Here is a 20,514-nt window from a genome sequence, read left to right on the forward strand (position 1 = left end):
CAAAAATAATATATAAATCTATTCAACATGATAGAAACTAAAATACTTACCCCATGGCAAAATGAATAACTAAAAAAGACTATTTGCTTTGAAATCCCTCCCCATTGGCCGAAATCATCTTCATAATCTAGCTGATATCCACAATCGGAAGGAAATAACTTGTAAAAGAAATTATGTGCTCATCTGCCATAGAATTATAATTTTTTCTTAAAAAAAAGAATTATAGCATTTCATTTTATCCAATAAATAAATGGCAATGTGGTATCATTCCAAAATAGAAGACCCAATTTCACCATAATGGCCATTTTCCATTTGTTCATCACTCGTGGTAGGCACTACAGTGCTAGGCAAATACACATACTACAAAATGACAGGTAAGTACTAATCCCAAAACAAAGCCATTGATGGTTAGCCCGCATTCATCTTGGGTTTGGTGTCGATACCTAAGAAGGCATGAATAACTCTATCAAGGCTATGTTTGAATGGAGGCAATTTCTGCAAAAGTTTGGAGAGGAAAATATTAGTAAAATTTGGTACGTTTTTTCATATAAAAGGACACAAATTCAAACAATCCTATTCATAAGGGACCTTCAATTTATAATACCATCACTTTAAGTTAATCCTCTAAATTATGGAAAGGAAAAGAATCATAAAAAAATTCCATAAAAAATGTTCACCTTGCAATCCAAAGAGGACCTTCAATTTATAATTACTTAAAGGACGACAAAACCCCAAAATCCATAAAAAGTTGGTGTTGGATTTTTTGCAGAAACTTAAATTAAAAATTAAAATTTCTCACAAAATTGGAAGTTGGGTTGTTCACTCCATCAAAGAAACTAACAAAGCTCAGCGATTAAAAAAAATAAAATGGAGGTAACTTTTTGGCTGAAAGTTTGAATAAATAATAAAAATCTTACCTTTTTCCTTTTATCTAACTCATGACGTGCAGCAACAAATCCTGCAAAAGAAACAAAGAAAGGGTATCTTTAAGAAAGAGATTTGGGGAATAAAACTATAGTGGTGTTTGGAAAGGGGGAAAATGAAACACTAAATAGTAAAGAAAAATCAAAACCCAAGAGGATTATCAGAAGAAAAATCTAAAGAAAGATATTAAATCAAAGGCTATGGATTTCAGAGATTGCATAGCATATATATCTTGCAAGAATGTATGCACTCACCATCATCGTTGGTTTCCACTTTTGGAATTTCGACTTTTCAACATACCAAAGTGATTCTTGCAATTTCTATCGTTTTTTAAAATATTATTTATAGCAAATTCACGTAGAGGAGGGATATTAGGATTTTTATTTGGATCGGAAACCTAATCGTTTAAGGAAGAGGTGAGAGAGAGATGATTGGGTTGGATAAAAATAAAAAAACGAATATAGAGGAGGGGTATTAGGCTTTTTTATAGGATGGGAAACCTAACTGTTTAGGAGTCTGTCATTTTCAATGCGCATATATTTTAGCAATTAATCGGAATATGGCGACGTGTAGATAACGGAAGAACTTTCAAATAACAGGAAAGAGTTTAATGCATATTGGAATTTGTTTGTTTTTAGAATATTTAATTCTCTATGACGCGTAGGAAATAAATCTCCACGAAGGCGTGAGGGAGGAAGGGGAGGGCTGCCACCTCAGCGGTGAACAGTAAACCTCCCTTCCTCTTTATTATATACTAGTGGGACACCCTGTGCGATGCACACAGCGACAAAGAAAATATGCTTTAAAATGTACCATCTTAACTCTGAAGAAGGTAATGTATCGGGCACCACCTTGAAACCCTATCAAAGGTGGCATCCAACATAGGTACTGAACAATAGCTATTGCACATTATCAGGTTGCATACAAAACACAGGTACTGAAGTGGTTGCAAAAACGATGATTTATTCAAAAGATACATGAAGGAATTTAATGCAGTTGGGACAGAGAATGTGAATGGTCAGATTATACTCAACAACATGGGCCAGAAAACATTAGCATAGTCAGTTCCACCACATTAAAAATTTTATGGGCATCAACCTTCAGTGCCATCTTGATGTACTACTTCTAAGTATTAACAACATTCGGTGATGAAGACATCTAAGAGCAAATAAAAACTCTATTTCTCTCAATAACATGGAAAGAGCCAAAGCTCAAATCCTCCTCCCTCAAAACTCATACCGACCACCACCCACACAACATGAAGAAAGATCTCATGGCCAACAGGAAATATAGATAGCTGTGTTTACTTGCATAGATAAATGCCAAATTATGCACCCATATGCAACAGAAATCATGACGTGATGATAGATTAAAATCAATGCAGAAAAACAAATAAAATAAAATAAAATAAAATAAGGGGCATGTAGTGCACCCAAACAAATGAGAGAAACTCAAACCTGTGATTTTCCTCCCACGAAGCAAAATGGTACCCATAAAAATTAACCTTTCAAAGCATGGTATTCTTGTTGATTAGGATTAAAATATTCAATTAACCTTTCTAAGCAAGGTATTCTAATTCTAATTGATTATAATCAAAATCTTGTCCTGTAATTTGGAATTTTTTGTTTTGCAACTCTCTGCCTTTTGAGGGAGACTCCATTTCTGTGCAACATGTTCAGAGTAATACATGTAACTCGGAACAGAAAATCACAAAAAACACAACTCGGAACATGTTAATAGTTACCCGCATAAATTCCATTGATTGTTCCTCATAAAAGAAAACGAGAACATGAAGGCTGTGTCTATCAGTCCAAATTCCAAAAATTCAAAATAGAATTGACCAGTACCCAAATAAAAAAATAACCAGAAAAGGGTGATCATGACTCTATCCGATGTGTCAGAGATACAGAACCAACCTCTAGATACGCCCTCCATGAATAGAGCTGCCATACGTGAAACTACGCCGGGCACAGTATGGACGGGGCTACAGGAAAGATGCGTAATGGCTCATATATTCTCGTTCTCTTCTGCTCTGTTCAGAGAGAGAGAGAGAGAGAGAGAGAGAGAGAGAGAGCGGGGTTAAATGTTGATCTCCATGGCGGTCAAAGGGGTTTGGGTATGAATATCAAGACGGTTAGGGGGTGAAAACGTCACAGGACGCGATGAGAAAAAGGGAAAATGACATTCTAGACTTAGCATTGTTGAAGATGTGATAAACGGAAAGGAAAGGACAGAGGCGTTTCAGATTGAGTAATGACATGAGTAACGTTGCCTTTAATAAAAAAAATAATTGATAATGAATCGATTGGGAAATTGGGCTTTTTATGGATGGCAAATGGCCATTTTCCTGCGCGTGGGAAGAGACGCCTTGTTAGTGCGGGAAGCAAAGGGTTGCAACTGTTTGCAGAGTTTTCCGCGATGCCTTTCGTATACTAACTCTCCGTCCAACCTAGCATATCGAGAGATCTTTAGTATTAGGGTGACACGTAGGATTGGTTGCCACGTTGGTGGAAGGTGGGTCTGTCCACATCAGCAAAACGGTTAGAAGTTCATCATCTGAAGAGATTTAAGAAGAGATCATAACCGTTCCCTTTTTCAAGGATATGGAGGAAAATCAGGTAGGATAGAATTAATCGCTTTCTTTTAAACGGATGGGATTGAATCAATATTGAAGAGATTTCAGAAGAGAGAGCGTTCCCTTTTTTAAGGATATGGAGGAAAATCAGGTCGGATAGAAATAATCGCAAAAAAATCAGGGTCTGTGGAATGCTGAGGTGGCTGCCAAGTCGGATTGTGGAGGACGGGGAGGGCTGCCACGTATGCAGTGAACAGTAAACCTCCCTTCCTCTTTATTGGTCTGTGGAATGCTGAGGTGGCTGCCAAGTCGGATTGTGGAGGAACGGGAGGGCTGCCACGTATGCGGTGAACAGTAAACCTCCCTTTCTCTTTATTCTATTAGATATAGATAGATTACCTTTTGGGTTTTCGTTTTAAATGAGGAAATGATGCATGGGCCAAATAGCATTCTTCTTTAAATTTTTAACTTTTTTTAATAAGCAGCTAAATGCTCTCACAATGGTCAAAAAGTAAATAACACCCATTCAGAAAAGTAATTAAAAAAGTGAAAAATATTATCATAAAAAGGGTGCATATATCATTAACCTTAAATAATTATGAGGTATTTGCTAGGCAATTCTGCGGAAAAGCCATTTCGCGGCTGACTTTTGCATGAGAGAATAGCCACAGGGGCTCTCTTTTCAGATTTTGTCTTATTCATTTAATTCAGCTGAGGTAGCAGTTCTCTCATGCAAAAGTCAGTCATTAAATGGCCTAGCAAATCCCTAATTATGAATAAAAGGTTTAATACTGATAAGAAATGATAAGATATATACCACTCTTGTGAGGATTCTCCAGATTCACCACTCCTGTGAGGGTTATCCGTATACACATCACCCATCCTTAACGAACAATAGTTGGAAAGGATAAGTATGTTATATTTAATTATCTGTTGTAATTAATCTGTAAATTCCATTTGTAATCACCCTATTGGGTTTACTCTATTATTAAATACAAAACACCACTGCCCACGATGGGTAAGGTTTTTCCTCAATCTTCATGGTATCAAAGCCTACGGGATTTGCCCCGATAGCCTCAATCCTTCTTCATTTCTGCTCCAGTAGACTCAATCCTTCCTCCCTTTGGTCAAACCTCCTCTAGTTCATTTGCCAAATCTCTCTCCAAAGTCCTCTTTCTTCTTCACCATGTCAAAATCGACTGACACCACCTCCTCCAGTTCTAAATCCAGCTACTATCTTCCTAATTTCCAACTTCTTTCCCACCTTGTTTCCATCAAACTCATTTCAGAAAATTACCTATTATGGCACCATCAGATGATACCCATACCCAAATCACAGAAGCTCTACAAATATGTAGATGGTTCTTATCCGGCACCTCCACCATTTCTAGAAGTTAAGGATGAGAAAACATCCACCGTTACCACGGTCGATAATCCATATTATGATGATTGGGTACTCACAGATCAGCTTCTTATAAGTTGGCTTTTTGCAACAATGACAGAGCCAATGCTGGCTCAAGTGGGTGATCTCACTTCACAAGAAGTTTGGAATTCTCTCGCACAGATGTATGCGTCTCAATCCGAAGCTCGCATTGATCAACTGCGAACAAAGCTCCGAAATATCAAAAAGGGGAGTAGCTCCATTGCGGAATACGTAAACCAAATCAAAGGAATCGCAGATTAACTAGCTGCAGTACAAAGTCCAATGCCTCAAAAAGAACTTGTATCTTGCACTCTTCGCGGTCTTCCGGCCGACTATGAATCATTTTCCACTTCTCTATTCACCAGGTCAGATGGTTTACCCTCTTTTTTGAAATTAATTGAAATGCTATATGCTCAAGAATGTTGTCTTGAAGAATATCATGCCAACCAACATATTGAGCCCACTGCCTTTCTCTCTGCAAGAGGTCGTGGCAAATTTAATCCAAAAAGAGGCAACCAAAATTTTGGTCATTCCAATACTAATGGTTATAACCGACAAAAATTCCACTTTAACAATAGATTTGGAAGTGACAACAGGAATGACCGAAATCGTAACATATATCATGGATCTCCTTCTATGGATACAAAACTCTCAACCAATATCCCTTGCCAAATCTGTGGCCAACAAGGGCATGAAGCAACAACCTGTTGGAAACGTTACCAACCAGATGATATGGCATACTCATTTGCTGGTCTCCACATGAACTCGCCTCTTGATGAAAGTTGGTATCCTGATACAGGAGCTTCAAATCACATGACAATGGAGAACTCTGGCCTCACCAATTGCATGAAGTTTAATGGGAATGATCAAGTACTTGTTGGTAATGGTATGAATCTCCCAATCAATGAAACTGGTAATCTCTCTCTCGACACTAAGTCTGGTCATCTTCATCTTAAAAATGTTCTACATGTCCCTCAACTTTGCAAAAATTTATTATCAGTTGGACAATATACTCAAGATAATGATTGCTTCTTCATCTTTTATGGAAATGGAGTCTATGTGAAGGATCGGAAGACCGGGAGAATCTTGCTCGAAGGAACAAGTAAAAATGGGCTATATCCGATCGTACCACTGCACGAAGATCGAGGACAGATTTCAGGATTGGCTACGGGAGTAACTACACCAACAGCATCACGTGAGGTTTGGTACATGAGACTTTTGGAAGAACTAAGAAAAATGATGATTATTTATCACGTCACGGACATCGTTATTATTTCTTAATTGTTGATGATTATTCAAGGTTTAGTTGGATCATGACTCTTACTAAGAAAAATGATGCTTTGGATGCTTTTGTCTCTTTTAAACGTTTGGTTGAAAACTCTTTTGGAAGAACTACTAAAGCATTTCAAGCAGACCATGGTGGTGAATTTACTGGGTCCTTCTCTGCTTACTTAGATCATTGTGGTATTTATCAACGTTTTTCATGCCCTGCAACACCAGAACAAAATGGTGTTGCAGAACACAAACATAGACATATCACTGAAATGGGAATAGCCCTGTTGGATCAGGCTGGGATGAAGAAATCCTTTTGGTTGGATGCCTTTCAAACAAGTGTGTATTTGATAAATCGCCTACCTTCTCCTATCTTGAGAAAGAACCCATATGAAATCATGTATGGAAAGCCTCCTAACTATTCACTTTTGAAGGTTTTTGGTAGTAGATGCTTTCCATATTTACAGCCATTCAATGACAATAAACTTGAGACTTGAACTAAGCCATGTGTATTCATTGGCTATACTGAACACCACAAGGGCTACAAATGCTTGGATCCATCCACTGGTCGAACATATGTTTCTTGTCACGTAGTTTTTGATGAGACTTTATTTCCCTTTGCAGGAATGCAATCTGGCCCTGTGATGCCGACCTCATCTACTGATACCCAACAATGGATATATCTTGAGCGTCATGTACCCTCATCATCACCTTCCATATCAATTCATGTCCCTAATTCTTCTCAACCAAACACTTCAAACACTTCTCCAGAAGTAGCTACTCAAGAATCAGATTCTCTACCTATGGCTACTCAACCTGAAATTAGTTCTGAACCAGATCCACAACAACCCGACACTCCAATGGAGCCCACTATCTCGACCACATTAGACCCAATACCCTCCACTCCCCTACCCCCTTCGACTCCACTAAGACGACACCATATGGTGACTAGGCTTCAAGATCAGGCGTCCTAAGGTCTTAATGGCAACTCGTCATCCCATTCCTTCATGTTACATGGCTCTCACTGCTACCTTAGAACCAACTTGTTATACTCAAGCTGTCAAATTACCCCAACGGCGTGCTGCAATGATAGATGAATACAATGCACTCTGCAAGAACAATACATGGGCACTTGTACCGAATCATCCATCCTACAATGTGGTCGGATGCAAATGGGTTTTTCGTCTCAAGTGTAGGTCTGATGGGTCCATTGAACGCCATAAAGCCAGGCTTCTTGCAAAAGGGTTCAATCAGCAAGCTGGGGTCGACTACGGTGAAACTTTTAGTCCCGTCGTCAAGCCCACTACTATCCGCACCGTCCTTGCATTGGCTGTCAATCACGGTTGGTCTATTCGTCAATTGGACGTCAAAAATGTGTTGCTGCATGGATATCTTAATGTAGTTGGATATATGAAACAACCACCTGGATTCACCGACCCATCTCGACCTAATCATGTCTGTTGACTTCAACGAGCCTTATATGGCCTCAAACAGGCCCAACGAGCCTGGTTTCACCGCTTTACCATTACCATAGCACTGTTTTGACAAGGATCTACCCAAAGTAAAGCTGATTGCTCTATGTTTGTGCATCACTCATCTCATGGAATTATTATCCTTCTCCTCTATGTGGATGACATCATCGTCACCGGCTCGTCCTCTGCTCTTTTATCAACCTTTCTCAGATGCCTTCATCATCACTTTGATATGAAAGATCTCGGTCCTTTGCATTTCTTCCTTGGAGTTGAGGTTCAACGCTCTCCATCTCAACTAATCATGACTCAGACCAAGTACACACTTGATCTGCTTAATCGTGCATCCATGCTTGGTTCAAAACCTATCTCCACGCCTGTCTCTTCCGGTTCCAAGCTTTCATGGTTCAAAACCTATCTCCACGCCTGTCTCTTCCGGTTCCAAGCTTTCAGCTCATGATGGTACTTCTATTTCTGAAGTTACACTTTATCGTAGTATTGTTGGGGCACTACAATATCTAACTCTTACAAGGCCTGATATTACCTATGCTGTAAATCAAGCCTGTCAATTTATGCATGCACCTACCACCACTCACTTGATAGCAGTTAAGCGAATTCTTCGTTACTTAAAAGCAACACTTGGCTATGGGATATGCCTTCCTCGTTCTTCCGATCTTCATATACGAGCATACTCTGATGCCGATTGGGTAGGTAATCGAGATGATCACCAATCCATGACTGGTTGTTGTATATTTCTTGGTCCGCATTTGGTATCTTGGTGCTCCAAGAAACAACCAACGGTTTCTCGCTCAAGTACAGAGGCTGAATACCGTGCTCTTGCAGTTTGTTCGGCTGAAATAACTTGGTTGAAATATCTCCTACGTGATCTTGGAGTGCCACCTTCGTCACCTTCCTTACTTCTTTGTGATAATATCAGTGCCACGCATCTCACTATCAATCCAATACTTCACACTCGGAGAAAGCACATCGACATTGACTATCATTCGTACGGGATCGTGTTACTGATGGCTCTCTCATTGTTCGTTATACTCCTACAGAGCACCAACTGGCTGACATATTCACTAAGGGACTGCCAAATCAACATTTTTCATTGGCTACGTTCGAAGCTTCTCGTGCCCGCTTCTAGAGGTCCCGATAACCTCGCGGGGGATGATAAGAGATGATAAGATACCACTCTTGTGAGGATTCTCCGGATTCACCACTCCTGTGAGGGTTATCCGTATACACATCACCCATCCTCAACCAACAATAGTTGGAAAGAATAAGTAAGTTATATTAATTATCTGTTGTAATTAATCTATAAATTCCATTTGTAATCACCCTATTGGGTTTACTATATTATTAAATACAAAACACCAGTGCCCATGATGGGTAAGGTTTTTCCTCAATCTTCAAGTACTCCATAAGAGTACATCTAAATCCAAGAGATGGTCCCACCGCATCCACCAATGGGATTGCATGAAGAAAAATTTCAGAATTTCACGTAGTTCTCATAAAATCCTCCAAACTATAAGGTTCCTGTCGAAAAGGACACAAGAAAATTCTGTTTCTCTGACCTAAGGGTGCAACATGGGTCGGGTTGCGTCCGGTTGAGGCCAACCCGACCCGACCCGACCCTAAGAATCCTTTTTTCCAACTTGAACCCGACCCGACCTGATTTCCTACCTGACAAGGTTCAACCCAACCCGAGGGACCCTTTTTTCCAACCCAAACCCGACCCGAGTTCAACCGAACCCGAATATTTAAGCTTAGAAAAAAATTCATAAAAAATGTCGGCTGAACTTAGATCGGGTTGCCGAAACCCTCAACCTGAACCCGACCCGAGCTCAACCCGGGTTGGGAAAACTCAACCCGAACCCGACCCCGACTCCGACCCCGGCCCAAACTCAACCTGACCCAACTTTTTTTTTTTTTTTTCGGGTTGAACCCGACCCGAATTGCACCCCAACTTTGACCACCATTGATCACAAGATCCATGGTGTTCGAACAGTGTGTACAAAGTAACTGCAAAATGCCATCTTCAAACTAACTTCTTGCAGTCCACGATTCACGGCGTTTGAGCCGCTAACTTTGATAGTTGAACATGATTTTCTGGAGGGGTCCACAATTGTCGGCCCACTACATTAATATTATTGTAGATACCCTCATTTTGCTACACTTTAACCAACAATAGCCTAATGCATTGATCCGCGAAGTTTCACTGGTAAAATAAATATCCTCACATTCCCTAGAATTCATAAGAAAAGCCCCTCTACCATGGTGACCTCGATCTGACTTTACGGATCATCAATCGGAACAAAATAAGCTTGGGTCTCTTCACAACCCAGGCCCTGGTTCCATTCCGAGACCCGATTTTCGTAAATCTTCAGATCGAGGGCAGATCTTGACCTAGGTGTCTTTCTTTACCAAGGATTTGTGATCATTTAGTCAAAATAATATCAATCAAGGTTAATCTCGAATCCGGATTAAACATTGGGTTACTTAATTGAGCAAAAACTTAGTGAAAAGTCACGGATCAAGGCAGGATGAATGAGATCCGTCGAAATTATCCTATTAAATCATCGATAACAGAACCTTTTAATATCTTAATTGGCTTTGATATTTTGATTTAATGGTTTTAATCGTCGATCCAAGATTGATCGAGTCGGTTGGTTCGTTTGGATCACCGGTTTGCCCAATCTTTGGAAAAGCGATTTGCCGATGGAGATCGACGGCTCTCATTGGTCGAAAATTTTAAAATCTGTATTTCTACGGCAATATTGGGCTTAAATGAAAGAGGAAAAATCAACGATTCCAACGGCGAAAGAATTATCGAAATCGGACTTCAAAATCTCCTGAAAACCACGTTTTTCGATTTTCACATTCAAAATATTTGAAAAATCTCTTACAAAGATTCTAGGAGATTTGGAGGTATCATCTCATTCATTCTTTCGATGCTCTAAAGATTACAATTGATCTCAACCACCCAATCTTATTCCGTATCTTTGCAAAGATTTCAGGATATTTGGAGACCCCATCTCGCCCGTTCTTTCGATCACATGGAGATTGCAGTTAATCGCGGCCATCCAAATCATTGTCATTCTCTACAAAGACAACCAAATTGGACATTTTCCTTCTCTTGAAATTTGCTTCCAAATCCACAAAGATTTCAAGGACAAGTGGCATCATCTTGGACCTTGAATTGTTCCTAAATCTTTAGTGCTTGATCCTGACCACATAAGTGCCTGCCATTTTGAACGTGGCCATGGCTAAAATGGAAAATGCCAAAGAAGAGGGAGAATATTCTAGAAAAATTCGATCTTGGCCATCATTTTTCCTTCCTTTCTCCATCATTCAATCTCCACCCTACACCTCTGGGCTCCTAAGAAGGCAACCCAGCTCTCCATTCCCCTATAAATACTCATGCTCTCTTCTTCTCTCAAGACAACTCAATACTCCCTCTCCCCTCTTATAAGTTCGTCCAACCACCCCCATCTGTCCATTTCTTCGATTTTGGAACTCTACTTCGAAAGCCCTATCATTGCGGGGTCATCACTGGAAGCGAGGATCGACACCAAACAACGGAGAGGTAGGTCTTTGTCATTTTTTATTTTTCTTCACACCAGCCTTCTCCCTCTTCTTTTTGTTTACCTAAACCGTAAACCCGCATCTAAGCCGCACCCCTACCCACACCCCGACCTGCAATTCGAACCCGCAGCCCGCACCCCGAACCCAAAACCCGATCCCGTTCCCTACCCATAGCCCATCAGCCCCTGCCATTTAATGCATGTCCATCAGCCCTTTTATCCCATGACCCATGTCCCATAGTTCCAATCAGTCACAAATTTATACCCCATCAGCCCACAACACCCATGCCATGACCTCATAACCATTGCCAACCTTTATAACCCACCTACCCTCATCCTCACATCCACCGACCATCCAATAACCCATCCCTATCAACAGACTTCAGCCCATTCATTTAACTTAAACCCTTAAACCGGTTCAACCCCAACTCGGACCCACAACCCGACCCCAACCCAATTCAACCCCGAATCGGTTCAACCCAGCCCAACCCGGTTCAGCCTTAAACCCTTAAACCGGTTCAGCCCCAACTCGGACCCACAACCCGACTCCAACCCGGATCTACACCGAAGGCCGCATCCCAAACCCAAGTCGCAGGCCCAACCCCAAGCCACACGCCCAACCTAGTTCACCTCACCCAAGCCTCAAGCCGCACCCCAATCCGCACTCAACCCGAACTACCTGATTCAGCCTAATCCAAGCTTACCCAAACCCAACCCGGTTCAGCCCCAACTCGGACCCACAACCCGACTCCAACCCGGACCTACACCGAAAGCCGCATCCCAAACCCAAGTCGCAGGCCCAACCCCAAGCCACACGCCCAACCTAGTTCGCCTCACCCAAGCCTCAAGCCGCACCCCAATCCGCACTCAACCCGAACTACCCGATTCAGCCTTATCCAAGCTTACCCAAACCCAACCCGGTTCAGCCCCAACTCGGACCCATAACCCGACTCCAACCCGGACCTACACCGAAAGCCGCATCCCAAACCCAAGTCGCAGGCCCAACCCCAAGCCACACGCCCAACCTAGTTCGCCTCACCCAAGCCTCAAGCCGCACCCCAATCCGCACTCAACCCGAACTACCCGATTCAGCCTTATCCAAGCTTACCCAAACCCAACCCGGTTCAGCCCCAACTCGGACCCACAACCCGACTCCAACCCGGACCTACACCGAAAGCCGCATCCCAAACCCAAGTCGCAGGCCCAACCCCAAGCCACACGCCCAACCTAGTTCGCCTCACCCAAGCCTCAAGCCGCACCCCAATCCGCACTCAACTCGAACTACCCGATTTAGCCTAATCCAAGCTTACCCAAACCCAACCTAGTTCAACCTCAACTCGGACCCACAACCCGACCCCAACCCGGTTCAGCCCCGAATCGGCTCAACCCAGCCCAACCCAGTTCAGCCTTAAACCCTTAAACCGGTTCAGTCCCAACTTCTAACCCACATCCGAACCACAAACCTATTGCGCCTAAACCTGTTGATAATACAGTGCAACCAATTTGATATGTACACATGCTGTAATCGGTCCAAATTTCTTGTGTGTACAGTACATACACATGCAACCAATTCACAATGTATTGATCCCATTATGTGTGCTGTTCACATGCATGCCACATATCCAATATAAGTGAATGTGTTACACTGTATGCATAATTTGGGCCCAAGTTTTAAATCCACATGGGTTCCACTTCAACCTGACACCAAAGCTAATATGGGTTCCGACCCAAGGTTCAAAGTCCCGATCCACGCGTGTCGTGCACATGTGTAGCCTATCTAAAATTGGTCCAAACCCGAGGTAACTCAGGTCGAACCTGCACCAAGCCTCAGTCTAAACCGCGTCTCAGCCCAACCCAAACCTGGACCCAAACACCTAGCCTTTTAATCCGTGCCCGTAGCATCAAAAGCCTACTCTGCCTAACTCAAATTCCCCTCACCTTACCAAGCCCCAATCCGAGCCCTACACAGACCATAATCCGAGCAAACCCCCAAGCCGCACCTAAACCCACCGCCAATTTGGCCTCGACCCAAACCCCTGGTCCATTCGGTCTCAACCTGCAACCCGTACCTAAACCGCAATTAGAGCTCAACCTGGTCCAAATCGGACCTAACTCTACTTGACCCAACCCAAGCCTAACCCGAGTCCAACTTGAACTCGCATCGTAACCTGAGTCCAACTCAAACCCGAGTCAACCTGATCCAACTCAACCCGAGTTGAACCCAAATCTAACCCGAGTTGACCCACCCGCCCAATCAACCCTTCCTAACTGAGTTACCTCTTCTTTAACCCAACCGAGTTGCATCCTTATGTCCAAACCCATTAGCCAAAACTTCATCCCTTTTTATTGACTCATTGATGATTCCTCTGCGATTAGCTCCTTCGAGGCTCGTTCCCAATTCAAAAATTCTTTTCAAAAATCTCATTCCCGAACCTGATTCCCAATTCCCAATTTCCAATCCCTTTGGAATTACGTATGGCTTGATCCCCACGACGGGGTACGTAGGCAAGTTGGCAAAACCAAGTTCAGCCGCACCTTTCTCCATCCTTCCTATTCCTTCACACCCTTCTCCGTCTCTTCCACCCCTCTTTCTATCCCTTCTCCCTTTCTCAAGTCACTGATTGCATGTGTAGTTCTTTGGTCATTTTGCATGATTAGTTACTTTGCTTTCTATGTTTAGTTTCTTCACATGTTTCATCATTTAAAATGTCATGTTAATTATCTTTGGTAGAAATTGCATGTTTAGTTATTTTGTTTGAATTTGGAACTCTTTGGAATTTGAAAGCCTTAAAGAACCTAAGAACTTTCACCCAATTGGAAAATCACAATTCAAGATCAATTGTAAAAATCTTTTAGGTTCTGAACTTAGAGGTTGCACTTTAGGTTCCCCAATAGAATCTTAGAGTCAAAATTCTCACGGAAATACTAAGATGCAACTTAGGCCCATTGCATTAGATCTAGGTTCATATAGCGTAGGTCACTTCACCTCAAATCAATTAATCAAATTCAACTTAAGTCAAATCTCATCAATCTCAAAACAATCACATAGGCACGTAGGCATGTAGTTGCATGTAGGATGCACTCCTAGCCCGCATGAGTCTAAACTGTGAACGGCCAAATCATTAGTAATGTTTAGATTTCTAAAATAAAACTCGCATTCACCCCCTTAGTTAAACCTGAATAATTGAAGCTTTTAAAAAAGTTAGGCAAGGTCGGTGCTGTACACTTCGTGCGATACACCTTCCGACTTCGTAATCAGGTAACTTACCCAGAATTCAAAACGTAGACCAAATTAACAGAGTTAATCATGGGTCCTAGATCCCTAATCTAGGTGGCGACTCTGGTCAGTTGCTTCTTTCGTGAAGTTATGACTTTTATCCTAAATTTGTGAAAAAAGCAATCATATTCAAATCCAATGGACAAAGGCGCTATCATCATCATCGTAAAACACACCCTCGTGGGACCACCCCCCCTCGGGACGGGATCCACAATTATCTTCTCCAAAAATTACCCCAGAACTTCATTGAAATAATGAAAAAACCTGAGGAATGTAGAGCCATTGATGTTAACCGTAATATTAAAAGGGCAGTCATAAATTCACCCCCTTCTAGGATGAATTCACCCCATATTTTTCAACATGGACTGTACAGCCTACACCGTAGGATGATCCAAACCGCCCATTTGATGGATTGCCCATTTGATGGGCCGCAACATAAATAGGTTGTGCCCCAAAAATCATTTCCATCGGATTATCCCAACTAACCGATCTATAGAAGTTTTCATCATGTGATTCCCTCTTTAGATCAGAGGGTTAGAATCATCCTATGGAAATGATTTTTGGGGCACAACTATTTACATTGTGGCCCATGAAATGGGCGGTTTGGATCATCCTATGTTGTGGGCTATACCGCTGTACAGTCCATTTTGAAAAATACGGGGTGAATTCATCCTAAGAGGGGTTGAAGTTACAACTGCCAAAACATATTGATTAGACAATCCTAACAATCCAATTAACGAATATAGGCCAGTATTGGTCTCGTTTTTCCTTTCTAAATGCCTATTTGAAGGTCATTTACATGGCCCATCTACTTTAATCTTCTTCCGAAATGACACCAAAAAAGTTTGAGGAACAAAGAGCCATAAATTGGATCGGATTCAAAGTGTTCAACCCTAAAACAACCTAAACTTAGCCTTAGGTCGAGGAGGGTCAACCCTAACCCAAGCCGCCTTTAAATCTCTCAACCTTACCCTAACCCGTAAAACGTGATATTCCGAATCAAGGCCCCGTTCATTTAAGATTATGATGACCTATTGTGAGTCCAAAGCCAATTATTGGAAATTTGAGTCCAATATTTGGTATTGGATTCACAATCAGTTGTCGTAATCTAAAACAAACAGGGCATAAGGAGACGGGTTCGGGCAAGTAGGGTTGCCTAAGGCCCCAACCCTTGCCCGACCTAAAATTAAATTGGGTTGGCTTTTCCCAACCCTAACACAACACAATCTGGGGAAATGCAAATCCAACCCTAGCCAAAATAAGGTTAAATCCATTGAGTTCGAGTTGAGCCCTGCTAAAGTTGCACCCCTTATGTTACAACAAACTCGCCGACTGCCGAGGACAAAATCCTAGCCATCCAATTAATGTGATTTTTGTATCCCGGCACATCCATATTAATGACCACCAAATATGATCACTCGATCATACAACTAAGTTTCTCCATAAATGATGTCCACTTAAACCATAAAGTTTATTAGCTATTAATCTAAGACTGCCTCTTTAGTCTTTACTAACTTAGCTTACTTTTGTGTCCTTAATCCATCTAGGAATAGCATTTGAGTTGGAAGGCTTAGATAATTTCCAATAATTTAAGGGCATTATAGTAACTTCACACTTGAAGAAGAGCCCTAACCCTCCTCCAGTTTTTGTACCCTCCACCCCTAGACTGTTTGAATATTTTTTTTGGAAAGAAGGTTAAACAAAGGAAAGAACAAAGAAAAAGAGAAGCAGAGAAAGCTACAAAATTTCACTTACCAGAGCTGAAATTATCAGTAGCAACAGCAAGCTCCTCATAATCAAAACTCCTCCAAGTCGGCTTGGTGTAAATCCTCACCCAACTCCCTTCCTTCCTCGGCGCAGCGAATTCGAGCCAATTTTCTGTTTAAATTCCTTCCCGTTCTCATAGATCTCTTCTTAAAAATACTAATCAGATTCTTCCATTGCATACCATGACCCTCCAAATTCAAAGATTCGTTGACAACTGATGATTTTTCCCCCGAAGAATTGCTTCTGTTACCACTATAATCATAATAAACACCCAAAATTGGTATTTCTAAAACGCAGTTTACATAATAGAATACAAAAGAGTCCGTGTTATTATCAAAACATGGGAGTGACAATATCAGTAGCCATTCATTTCATCATTTGTTGGGCCACGACATAAATACGTTGTACCTAGGGAATTATTTGAAAAATGATCTCCATGATCCTAATCATCCGATATGTAGAGGGAGATCCTAATGCGAGATTATTATGACCCTATAAAATCTCATACCTATACTGTCTAATAGATTATACATAAATCCTCTGTGTATGAACTTCTGAATTATTTGAAAAATGTTTAATCCACTTTTGGTTTAAATCGAATGGAGATTGGTGTAATCCATTAACCCTGATCATCGAAATCTGTAATCTGATAGCAAAATCAATTAGATGAGAAGGTTATGACTTACTTTAACTTTTTTCCCCTCAAATTGGGTGTAACATATATAATAAATAATAAATACGGGCTACCCTAGTGACAGGTCCCACCTTCTCTACAGTGAAGATGTCCGTTGCTTGAATTCATTTAGTAATCCTAACCGTTGGATTGGCCATGAATGCAAATTGTCAACAATGATAAATCCCATCTTGGACCCAAAAAAATATTGTTACCATTGATCATGACAACGATTATCCGTGTGGTCTATTTTATTGAGTATTTCTATGCTGTGTGCACGTGAAATCCTGTATTTCTTCAAATGTACAGCGAGGCCGACTTCATAGAGTGATCTAAACCGTTCATTTGTTGGGCCCCAATATAAATACGCTGCAGCTCATAGGTCATCTCCATTGGATGACCCGAACCCTTCGGTCGATAGAAAGACTGTACATTATAGAAACATTTATAGATGGGAGGGTTATTGTCCTCCAATGGAGATGATCTATGAGGTATATAGCCTATTAACATTGTGGCCCAACAAATGAATGGTTTAGATCATCCTATGAAGTAGATCCTGCTGTACATTTTGAATAATACTGGACTTCACGGGCCCTCACCATATAAAATCTCCTATTTTCTAACTTGCTATTAAAGGCAGTTCCCATTAAGAATACTGCTTGATAAAGGAATTGCATGTCAAAACAAGGGAGTGTGGGTATTAGTTTCCATTTTTAATTTTCAGAGGTAATCCTTATCCTAATACTATTCTGAATTCTCACTCTCTTAATAGTTTGCTTCTCAATTTCAAAACTCCTTCACATTATAATGGATAGCCTGAGTTGACTCTCTCTTATCTTGCCCGTGTTCTTGTCCAAGTCTGCATTTCCCCCTACAACGCCAATCAAAACTCCTTTGATTCTCCCGAGTTATGACTCAGCTGAAAACTCAATTGCGTCAACTAAGTACTCAACCGTGTCGTGCCAAATCGACTAGCATTTGCTTTGGCCGCATTATGACCCGCATTATGCATTTTGATACACCAGATCCCATATTACTCATGCCGCTCAATTTTTATCAACGCCCCTTATTTTGATCCCTTCAACCTTTGTTCATAAACTTTAGCTGATTTAAAATTCTAAATAAATTGAGGAATTGGACGGTTCCAAAGACAAGGGCCGGGGTGGACATATCAAAATCTGTTTGAATGATGTGATGGAAATATCAAATGACTAGCAATATTACCAAAATCTTAGGAACCCTAAGCAAAAGTCTTGAAGAAAAAAAAACATTACCAAAATCTTAGGAACCCTAAGCAGAAGTGTCGTATAAAAAGAGTGACTAGAGAGTGGGTGAACTAAACCGGTTATGTAGTTCCAATCCAACCGACCTCACCATGTTCTTGCATCAGTTGTCAAAACAAGTGAATCCAATTATGTAATCCCAAGCACCCATCAAAAAGTATTGATTTCAATTAGAAAAACCATAACTAGGGTTAGGATTTTGGTCTTCCTGACTTTTATGTGGAAGAATGAGGATTGGTTGGAAAGGGAAATGATATCACCACTACCGTATTTTGATGATTGCACTCCTCACTTTATTAAAAATACGGTAAGGCCCGCACCATAGGATAATCCAAACCGTCAAGTAGATGGGCCATAGCCTAAATATAATGTGCCCCAAAAATCATTTCCATAGGTTGATCCTAACCCTCCGATCTATAGAGGGTTAGGATCAACCCTCTAATATTAGTCCCTTTATAGATCGGAGGGTTAGGATCAACTTATGGAAATAATTTTTGGGGCACAACTTATTTAGGTTGTGGTCCATATAACAGACGGTTTGGATCATCCTATGGTGTGGGCCATACCGTACTTTCTAATAAAGTGAGGTGTGCGATCATCAAAATATGGTAGTGGTGATATCATTTCCCCTTGGAAAATGCCCTAATTCATATTCCATGAGAAGCCTTAATATGAGAAGAAACTGAGAAGCATAATTTGGCCCCACCCACGTTACATTAATATGATTTAGACCATTCATTTTTATCACCCTAGTGATGAAATCTAAGCCTTTCATTTTGTCAGCCTCTCCGTGAAATGAAATCTAAGCAAGATGTCAAGGCCATACAAGAGCCTACCCAAGGATTAAGTGGGCAGTTCAGATCAATCAAAAGTGGGATAAACTACCTCGAAAAATAAGGGAGCATTCATGAAAATTTGATAATAAATTTTGACCTGGGTTTCTCTTATTTGGTTTACTAGTAAAAAATGCACGTGCAGCAACAAAAAAGTCAGTTTTGTGAGAACTATCATTGCTTCAAACAAATGAAGAGGAAAACTTCTTAATTAGTAATATAGGATTCAGTAATAATAGATGACATAACAGAGAACAGAGACTAAAGACATCTTGATTTTCTTTAAGTCAATAGAGAATGATCAGATGTGGAGGGAAACTGAAATTGCAAATTAATAGGGACCCAATAAGAAAGCGACTTAGAGGACCAGACAGCTTGTAAAATGCCTGGATTCTCTCCGAGGCAGTCAACAATCCAAGTGAGTACGCTTGGAGTGGTGTCCCTTGCCGCGACGATGACTCTAGACAGGATCTTGGTCAGTATCAGGACCAGCTGCTTTCTTGCCTCCGTTGTCTTGTGGAAGAGAATCCCTGGCAGGTTGATGGGCCTGGATTTATAGTTCTTCATTAGAATATAATAACACTGCTTGATTTCTTCTCTGTACAGCATCCAAATATGGAAAGTAGTGCCACATTCAATGTATACTGCATTAACAAAAGAAACAGATCAGTAATTTCTGGATAATTAAAAGCAATGATTGACCATCTCTTCTATTATCTATTTACAATTCCGGAAATGTAGTTACATTAATTATGGAAATACTAAGATAAAATGTTAGCAATTAATGAAATTTGGGATATGGAAAACGGAAAGAAATGAATGAGATTTGGGCTAAAGTGAACTGTCTCGATTTCTTGGAATGGAGCCTCCTTCCCATGACGGGAGCGTGTCAATTGCAATCGTTTTAATGTCCAAAATAAGCTTGTCCTAGATTCAAATTGCAAGGTTTACTATTGCTTCCACTCAGGAAGTAAAGTTTATGGATCACTTGGTTTTCAGAACTCCAAGGTGAATAAAAGTGACTGCATCTGCTCGAAATGTTTTTGCATCTTCTGCTGTGACTTTTACCCCACTATGTCATCCAACACTCTGTGACCTTCAAAGGCAATTGATCCATATTAGAGAACACCAATAAACAGAGAAACACAAGCATCAATAAATCATATGTGGGTATCATCTTAGGACAACTGAACAAATCACAAGCACCATTAATACAACAGAGGACTGACATGCAATAGTGTATAACAATATTGTCCAAGATTTTTTCAGAAGATTGAAGATTGCTAATTTTTTTTAAATATCATTTTTATTTATAAAACTAAATGAAAATCCATTTTGACTGATAACCCTCTATCTGATTTTCCATATCTCAAGATGGATTATGATTGTTCTGCAAAAGATATACTTATTATTGTTGTTTTATCTGCAGAA

At 40.8% G+C, this 20,514-nt stretch overlaps 2 long non-coding RNA genes across 2 annotated transcripts; both read right to left on the minus strand.

The window, feature by feature from the left end:
• Positions 1 to 306: 306 nt before the first annotated feature.
• Positions 307 to 16,530, minus strand: LOC143849808 (uncharacterized). The gene is made up of 3 exons (XR_013235879.1): positions 16,283 to 16,530; positions 918 to 958; positions 307 to 495 (listed from the first exon to the last, which is right to left on the minus strand). It is a non-coding gene; the product is annotated as an uncharacterized LOC143849808 (long non-coding RNA).
• Positions 16,531 to 19,276: 2,746 nt separating this feature from the next.
• Positions 19,277 to 20,173, minus strand: LOC143851921 (uncharacterized). Its single transcript, XR_013236563.1, has 2 exons — positions 19,926 to 20,173; positions 19,277 to 19,727 (listed from the first exon to the last, which is right to left on the minus strand). It is a non-coding gene; the product is annotated as an uncharacterized LOC143851921 (long non-coding RNA).
• Positions 20,174 to 20,514: the final 341 nt, after the last annotated feature.

The sequence above is a fragment of the Tasmannia lanceolata genome, unplaced genomic scaffold (genome assembly GCF_043159265.1).
Source record: "Tasmannia lanceolata isolate RefF3 unplaced genomic scaffold, GAP_Taslan_0.1 ptg000018l, whole genome shotgun sequence".
Lineage (NCBI taxonomy): Eukaryota > Viridiplantae > Streptophyta > Magnoliopsida > Canellales > Winteraceae > Tasmannia > Tasmannia lanceolata.